At 40.0% G+C, this 9,533-nt stretch overlaps 1 long non-coding RNA gene across 1 annotated transcript; it reads left to right on the forward strand.

The window, feature by feature from the left end:
* The first annotated feature begins 7,231 nt into the window (after positions 1-7,231).
* LOC117944672 lies at positions 7,232-8,363 on the forward strand. Its single transcript, XR_004656627.1, has 3 exons — positions 7,232-7,310; positions 7,391-7,568; positions 8,287-8,363. It is a non-coding gene; the product is annotated as an uncharacterized LOC117944672 (long non-coding RNA).
* Positions 8,364-9,533: the final 1,170 nt, after the last annotated feature.

Genomic DNA, 9,533 nt, shown 5'->3' on the forward strand with positions numbered 1-9,533 from the left:
AAAGCTCCAGACAACACAGCCCTCAGGTTCATAGGGACACACAAACCTCTCCACCACGATAAGGTGATGGTTCCCCAATTTGACAATCAGTGCTGTGGAATTGCAAGGAAGTGACATCATGATATACTTCTGTGTCTAATGAGTACAAGTGTGTTTAATGTCAATGTGTGTATTGTTTTGCAAAAAGTGTGAGGCTGTCATTGTACTTATAGTGGTGAACATCTGGGTCTACGTTTTGCTCCTTTAGTGTAAGGTTTTGATAATTGTGTAATACTTTGGATTTCAGTGTGTTGGCAATCGGCAAAGACTCTAACATTACATTCATATTATATGATTAATGCAAGTTCACCAAGATCTGGCTTGAGAACAGCTCATTTAGTGTCAATTTGAAGCTTGTTGAAAAAAACACATCTGAATCTAGCTGCACCTTGTGCAAGAAAACCTTCCAAATTTGGAACTTTGTGTTGTGGGTCTACTGCCTTTTGTGTTTTGTGTCTCCCTTTTCCCTGTGTGTCTGTCTGTGTTGTTCATCTTCCTTGGAGGGGGGGGTGCCTTACAAGGATCTGGGTTAAGAGGCGTGGCCACTGATCCCTGCTCTGTCGATCTGCACAGCTGAGTCACATCATCCATCACCTTCGTATATAAACCCGGGCTGACCACCTTTTCAGCACCATTTTGTTACCTACACCTAGGTGATATCATGTCCTGTCTCAACTCCTGTGCTGCTTCACCAGACTCTCTCCGTTTGGACTACCACCTACTCCGTCACCTCCTCCCGTGCTAAGACTGTTTGTCCCCGGATGCTGACCGTTATCAGTATTAAAACCTTTTGTTGCATTTTTTATCGTCTCCTGTGAACGTTCTGTGTCTGGGTCCAAACCGAAACCCTAACACTTTGTGTATAAAGGCATTAGAGTTGAAGAGAAAGTCAGAAAAACAAAGCATAAAAATCCATGTCAAGCAGCAATCTTCCGTGTTTGAGTCATGAAGCCAACATGCAAGTGCCAAAAGCTGCAGTTCACAAGGTGTGCAATGAACACTTGAAGCTGGTCCCGAAAGGAAGTCAATCCCCACCAAAATTAGATCCGGTTGGGGGCTCTGTCAGCCGCAGAACCCCTTTACCCCGAGCCTTTCCAAACCTGCATAGAATCAGTGTTCAATCCTTGGGCAGAGTGGCCACACACCACCTGTTAAGCATGGCAATCTAGCCATCTTATGTTTGTTTCAACATGTCCTTGTGCGCACGTTACATTGTACGGTCACGTTAATGTTTTTTTTTTCATGTACAGGTTATGATTTTCGAACGTGATGTTTGAGAGATGTTTAATGAGCAGAGATAACATAAAATGAGAAGTTGATCTAGAGGTGGTGTTACAGTTCAGGGAATCGGGGACCCAAATGCAGAGATAAGGCAAGAGAAGTTTGCATTTTATGATTAAATAACAAAAAAAGCCGAATTCCAACCAACAAGAGATCCAAAAAGCAGTAGGCCAAAACAACACAAGGAATCCCAAGGAAGCAGGCAAAAAATAAATGTCCAAAAGTGCTGACAAAAACAAAGGCTGGAAAAAACTCAGAGAAAACTCACAGGGGAAGAAAACAGCAGGAAGGCGTCCAAACACAGGCACATAGTGAACACACTGACAGGAAAAAAACAAAACATGATCTGACACAAGACACGAGGTAACGAGCAAACACAGGACAGGTGATACAGCAGGTGAAACACATCAGGGCGGGGCTGGAAACACAGCGAGTAAAACTAGAATAGGCTAGACAAAAAACCAGACCATCAAAATAAAACAGGAAACAGATACAGACACTCACGGGAAGACACAAGACTGGTACTACAACTGGACAAGACGATGGAGGAAACAGAAAACAGAACAAATACACAATAATTGATTAAAAAAACAGGAAACAGCAACATAAATGTGCAAACAGGCAACAGAAATATCCACAACCAAAACAGGCAGGTACATATTTGAGAGCCTTAATGCATTATAATATTATGTTTTTACACGTTGAATTGTCACCTACATGTTTTCTTTAAATGCAGTGAATAATGCTGTTTTCACCATAAATTGTTCTATAATATTATTTTAAATTATTTAAATACGAATACTGCTGGTCACAGCTCAATGGAAAGAGTTGTTTTTGTGTAGTGTTGCTTTTTCACCATCTCCTTTTACAGCAGTAGAATCTAATCTTGTCTTCTGATAAAGCAAAAAGTCAAGCATTCTGCCACGCCAGCACATTGAAACACGATTTAAAGTTTTAAATGAAGCCAACGCACACAGCAGCAGTTCACACAAGTTGCGTACATAACGTTTACCACAAGACTGAGGAAAATCAATTTAAAGAAAACGGAAGCTCGCGAAATCAACTTACAATACTAGCAGAAATGTGATTTTTATGCACACAAGTGCCAATAGGAGTAATGAGCTTAGATGATCTCTTGAGTAAATCCTTTTGTATATGTGTGTGTCTAAGGTAGGTGTGTTTCTCAAGAGTACAGATTGAACAGGATAGACAGCATACTGTGCATCACATCTGTTATCTGCTGAATAGAAGTTCCATTTTTTGTAAACCAGATGACATTTATCTTTTGCATACTTTCTTTGGCATCTGTGACTGGATTTGTTGTCAGAGAGGTGTGAAATTGGCAGTAACACATGTTGCTAAATGCCTCATGAGAAGCAGACTTAAAAAAAAAAGACCACAGGTAGTCAACATTTGTAATTCATTGCCTAAAATAAGTGTCTTGGTTTACACAACAGCCAGAAGACAATGGAGGGTTTGTGAAAAAAAAAGAAGATGACTCTCCAAACTGGGGCACATAAAAAAAAAGAAATTCATCCCCATTTCCATTCTTGACTATTCTCTTGCAAAAGTATTAAAACGCAGTGTGTTATTTAACAGTTCTCAGGTCTCTTATTTTCCAAAGGCGCTGTCATAAGCAATCCTACTTTCTTTTGTTTGAAAAGTCACCCATGTTAGTCAGTTTAAAAACCTGATTACACTCAGATTAAGGCAGCACCCAGGTTTTTCAAACGCCATGTAAACGCCTTTCCCCGTTTATCTCATAACCTGGTTAACAGTACTAGAAAACTTATTTAGTTACCAGTGTATGCCTTTATATATACTGTACACTTTAACCGGGGTAAACTCGGGTTATACGTCTGTGCGTGCTCCGTAGGTTATAACCGCCCCAATGTGTATATTCATGATATTCCCAAGGCTATTTTGCAGCGGCACTGTGGCTCCATCTTGCGCTTAGTGCCGCCAAAGACGATTGTGATTGGTTTAAAATAAATGCTGATAAACCAGAGCATGTGTTTCTCCTATCCCAGAATGCTGTGTGAACTAGCCAGACCCTCCTCCGCACCACTGTGGAAGAAGGTCTGGCAATAGGAGACTATAACCGGCCCTCCCAACTCTACTGCAATGTATCTGACCCAGAAATAGAAGAGGGCAGGTGGAAGCAATGGCGACAAAAACAACCTTTAAAACCTACTGAGGACTTCGCCCCGGCAAGTACAAAATGTACAGCGTTAAAAGGTCTTTCATGTTATCCCCACTTTCCAAGTTGTTGTGATTTTGACAAAGGTCAACTGGAAGAAAACGCCTTTTGAAAGTGGCACCTGTACCGGAGGTAGAGTTACCGTTATTCTTTCCATTCTTCCCCGATCATGTATACGAAGAGAACTTATAGCCTGGGTATAACCATACCCTTGTTACTGCTGTGCATGTAAAAGCACTGAGTGTAACTTGCCAGGATCAGGCTGTGGGTAGTTTTGCATTACCACACCTTTTTGCACAGGTTTGGCTAGTCCACACAGCCTTCCGGGGATGGAGAAAAACATGCTCTGGTTTATTGTCATTTCTTTAAAGAAATCATAATAATCTGCAAAATAGCCTCAGGAAGGAACTTGTGTTAGAGTAACGTGTACGTTCAAAGGTTGTTTTAGTCGTGTAACAGAAAACTCAGATTGGACAGATAGACTAGCTAGCTGTCTGGATTTATCCTGCAGAGATCTGTGGAGCAGTTTACCATAGTCCTCATTAAATCGACCAGAGTTTAGAATGCCAACACAAAGGAAGTGAACGGTAACGGACATCCGGCCGAAATGAAAGACATCCTGCAGAATTTCTGGCGGCATCTGAACAATACTAGAAGTGGAACGTTGTTGGATATAGATTAGGCTGTGTGTAAAGATGTTGTCTGGGGCAATACTCTGATACAGCCTCCCTAATGTGTTTTATCACTGCTGAACAGCCACATTTGTTAACACAGTACCTCCTTAAACAAAAATGCTGAAAACAACTCACTGACACTAGCTTCTGTGTCCATCTACTTGTCATTCCCACTCTTTCTGAAGTGCTCCTCCAGACAGTGCATCATGAAAGTGTAAATCATGCAGAGAGACAGTTGATGGATTAATTTTCAGATTCTGCTGATTTGCATGATTAAAGTGGCTTTGTAGGCGGCCAGATGGTTGGTACCAGCTCCAACATCACATTAAGAAAACAGCTTTTGCAAGGAGTTTTCCTCCATGGTGTCTAAAGAAACAATGGTGCCAGGAAAAAAAAAACGGAATCCAGCAGCAAGCTTTCTCTAACAGGTTAACTACAAAGAAAAGGAAAATGAGCCTTTGAAAACTACCAATTACCTTTGAGATGTAGCTGAAAGTTACGCTGTTAGCAGGCCAGTGCCTATGAAAAGCATTCCCCCTTGTAAGTTTTTTCATGTTTTATTGCTTGAGGAGGTGATAGAATGCAAAAACAATTTTACCTTCTATATTTACCTGTTGCTGAAAAAAGGGGCTGTTACAACTGTATGATTATCACAACCACAAGCTGTAAGTATGATTTGGTCGCTAACAGTAACATTAGTAATGCTAACGTATCCTGTAGCTGGCATAGGTAGAATGTGTGATGATCAAGTGTATTGGCAAAGGGGCTAACATTTCATTTTCCTAACTGTGTTTCATTTGAATAAATACGCAGTGTTGTCATGTAGCTAATCTACAGTTTACAATGAATGTTTGTCCACTTTTTCAGTTTAATTTTCATTGTATTTTAGCAAGATAGCTAACTGCAGCTAAGTAGAATCATAATAGTTGTTTTGCTAGCTAAGCTGTAATGCTATTGACCTAGCTAGCTAGCTATGGCAATCCCATTTGGTTCAACAATAGAACTGGAAACGTTATTATTTCAAATTATATCTAGTCAGTCTTGTGAGATCAGTGCATTTGTAGGCTGCAGTATATTTATTTGCACGTTTTTTAAATACCAATCACAAGAACGACAACACACAAACAGGGCTGCCAACTCTCAAGCATTGGCCGTGAGACACACGCATTTTATTGGTTTCACACGCTAACACGCCATACCCCCGATTTCTCACGCTGAAGTGTCAACCAGGTTGGTCAAATTTCTAAACGATGAGTTAATCTATAAATTTACCTGTTGAGCCACATATTATCAACTAGCTTTCAGAGACTGTGAGGGGGTTCTAGAGCGCTCCCTGTCCGTAGAATTTTCGAATTGTTACAAACTGAGAAAAAAATGTTCCCGATCCACCCCAGGTGCATTTCCCCGGCTTCAGGTATGTGCTCACTTTGTTTCCAGTCTCTCTGTAAAGATAGAGGTGAGCAGCACGGCTGGTGAGCGTAGCAACTAATGTTCATTTTAGTGGACTCGCTCTGCTGTGGACAGTGACACGTTGCATCTGTGCGTGGTCCTCCGATGAAGAGCAGCGTACAGCCACCTCTAAACTCTGTCAGAGACCAGATACTAAAATGGGCCTCTGTGTCTGTCGCACGGTCTGAATGAGATCCACCATATCAGCGGAGCAATAACATGCACAGCAGACTGTATTACAACACTCCAAATCTCGGACAACAGAGATGGGAGGAGTTACATTTTGAATGTGCACAAAGTTGTAAACATGAATAGAAATCTGTTGAAACACATCTGAGCTATACTAACAATATGTATGATACTGCAACGTTGGGCTGCTATTGTGCTTCTCTAACGTTGGTGCATCTCTAAATGTAACTGTAAATAATTCATTCAATGTTTTATAAAATGAACAAATAGTCTTTACTTTCCCAAAAAAGTAAACACAGTAAGTGGGGCCCAGAGGATGAGGGCCAAACTTTGGCAAAAAGGTTACAGTATTAGAATTTATGTAAATCTGTGGTTCTCATTCTTTAGAATTTCAGTGGTCTTAGCTGATCTCTCAACATTAATTTAATTTAACTTTGGGACCCCTGGACCTGTTCACCACAGACCCAAATCTTCTCAGCTGTTGCTGACATATGCTATTGTCTCTTAATGTGGCTCATTATTTTTGGCACATTGTCTGGGTCAGTTCTTATATCATAAGAAGTTAATAATGTAAATAATGTAAATGCTTTAGATGCCCTAAACCTGTTGATATTACAACAAGGCAAATGCTCTTAACCCTATAGTTTTGCACATATCATGCAAGACTTGTTTTCCCCATTTTTTTGCACTCTCAAAACTCTCCAGAAAGAGCCATTTAATGGTTTATTTATCAAATTTTTTTCCCTGGGGGAACATACCCTCAGACCCCCTAGGGAGAAGCCCATCCCAATACATATGACAAATCCCAATTTAAACCCTGAAGGATAATGATGCTGGAAGAGCCAAAGGAATTGCTTTATATGCGGCAAAATGTGGGTTGGCCCCCCCAAATCTCACTCCAAAATTTGGGGGAAAGTTGGCAGCTGCTCCTTCAGTCTATGGGCCATTATCTTCAACTCCTTTGAAGTGTGTGAGGACAGCAAAAAGACCTCGCCTTGAATTTGAGAAGGAGGTGGTTGAGGATGTTCCCTATGCAGGCCATAGTCCTCAATTTTCCACATTCAATCCTGCACAGTCAGTTACAATGAAGACAGAATCATCTAAGCTTTTATGAGCAAATTTACAACTCTCACAAGCAGTTGTTTACACACAGTGTGTCAGATTCTGACACATGACTTCATTTTTGATTGTGATGGACAATGTTGTTTTTTCTTTGTCCGGTATCATTGTATGTTGCTGCAAAAAACTGTGTTTTTGAGCAATGCCTCCTCAGCTTGTTTGAGACCTTCCCTGTCTGTAATGTCCTGCCAGGCAGAAGAGGGACTTTCGTAGCTATTGACCAACTATGCCCTCACTGCCAGTTCTTCAGACAGTGGAAGAGTCATTTACAGCCATTTACTGGGAGCACCCCTATAGGCAACTTTTAGCTGTCTGCTGCCATTTACTTTTGTGGTGCTTCATTTTTGAAAAGGAAAAAGGTACTGTGATCATTGTCCCCTGCAGAATCCGTTTGTCTAACCTCCCCTTCCCAACTGATTTACTTTTGATTCTTGTATAGATTTTTGAGGCAATGCAGCTGAGAACACATACTTATGATGCCTTTAGAAGACATGCCAGGACATACCTGGAACCAGCTATGATCCACAAATGGACTGAATTGCAAACATAAAAGCTTAAAATGCTCAGTGAGGCAAAGAGTGTCATCATCGGGGGTGATATGCGAGCAGACTCACCAGGTACACTGTAGTTCCTTCTGTTTTAATCTGTAGATATATAGTTAGATATATAGATAGATATATTATTATTATTATTATTATAGATAGATTATAAATAGTTATTGATCCCCAAAAAATGGGAAATTATGGTGTTACAGCAGCAAACATTCATCAGTCACACAGCACCAAATATAAATATAAATGAAACACTAGGATACAATATACATACATACAATATACATGAAACAATAATAATAATAATAAAAATAATAATAATAATAATAATAATAGGAACAAAAATATTAGAACAAATATTTGATTATATACAGGATGGGAAAACGAAATATGCAACTGCTTGAATAGAATGCTAAAATATTTGCTAAAATGTAAATAAACCAATTGTGCTTTATAAACCAAAATAATAATACCAATTGTGCAGGTTACAACTAGTGCATTAGTGGTGTCTCAGAGTCTAATCTAGCACCCAGTGATGATGTGTTAAAAAGTTGTATTGTCTGTGGTAGGAATGATTTCCTGTAGTGGTCAGTGCGACATTGAAGCTGTCGGAGCCTCTTGGAAAGGCTGGTCCTTTGTTGGACCGGTGTGGGGTGGAGAGAGCGGTCAGGGTTATCCATTATGTATGCATTATAACAAGTATTTCAGGTAAGGTGGTGCCTTCCACTGAATAATTTCACTCTCATGTTTGTTGACTAAAAATCTAAAAAACAATACATTCTAGGACATTTTGCAAACTATGGGAGCTACACAATGATGGATGTGCAGCCCAGTGAAATTGCAGACATACAGCTGGTACAGGTATTTGAAATCATCAGGAGTAAGGGCGGCCACACAATGGCTGCGTCACGTGAGCATGTCAGCTGCGTGGCGTGTCCATTTTTATTTCCGCTCCAATGTGAACAGGTTAGAGCTTGTACACTGCCTGCGTGACACACACATCTCAGACACATGCACAACTAGTACTGACCATAGTGTCATTAGAACCCATTATAAGCTTTATCTGTCTTATCAATGTTAAACGCATGTGGTCAAAATGGTCAGAAAGGTGTGTGTACATAATCAACTGTTTTGATACACAATGGAAAAACATTAATGGGCACCTATAGTATGTGTGTCTGTCTTTCTACACATAGCAACGAGGTGGGGGGGAAGCTCATACATGGAGAAGGAGGGTTATAAGAATAATCTTATAAGAAGCTTGGACCTCCTACATGGAAGTGTAGTGACAGTGACTGTATTATCACTGATCATCACCATCAGATCCAAAAGTTCCTGAGACAACGTAAAATCACCCACTACTATGACATATGGCATGTAGCAAATAGTAATCTGATCTTTTATTTTTATATATATAATTATTTACATTATAATGATGTAGATTACGGGACACTTTTGTGAAGATATCAAAACTTAAAAAATAAATGAACATTCAACAATTTGTATTTCTAACTATGTTTGCTATGTAAACTAATTTCATTAGAGTTGTCAAAGAAGCTGGAACAACTTGGCAAAGACAAGGACTATGCTTTTATGCCACTTTTTCACCAAAGCACAGTCAAGCACCTGTGTTTCACAAGCTTTGTCTCGGAAACTGAGAAGGTAGCAAAATGGAAGTCTTTGTTGAACCACATTCAAGATGTCCACAGTCATTCTGAGCCAGCCTTCCCAAAGTGTGTACATCCACCAAAGGCCTCAAAGGACCATAGCAAGTGGGTTCAACCAGGTCTGCATTCTAACGCATTGATTACACTTTTGTGTGTATCTATAACAGTCAGGGTTTTAAATTACAGTTTAAATTGACTTTATCATAGGAACGACAGCTCTTGACTTGACAAGGTCCTAACAAACATGAGGTACCTAACTGATGTTGAAAAGCTTAACCATCATTTCCAGACATCAACAGTCATTCCACAGTGTTATCCAGCGGTTTGCCCCCAACAATTTATTTTTCCCCTTCATTGGAATGTT

This window comes from Etheostoma cragini, chromosome 5 (genome assembly GCF_013103735.1).
Source record: "Etheostoma cragini isolate CJK2018 chromosome 5, CSU_Ecrag_1.0, whole genome shotgun sequence".
NCBI classification, from domain to species: Eukaryota; Metazoa; Chordata; class Actinopteri; order Perciformes; family Percidae; genus Etheostoma; species Etheostoma cragini.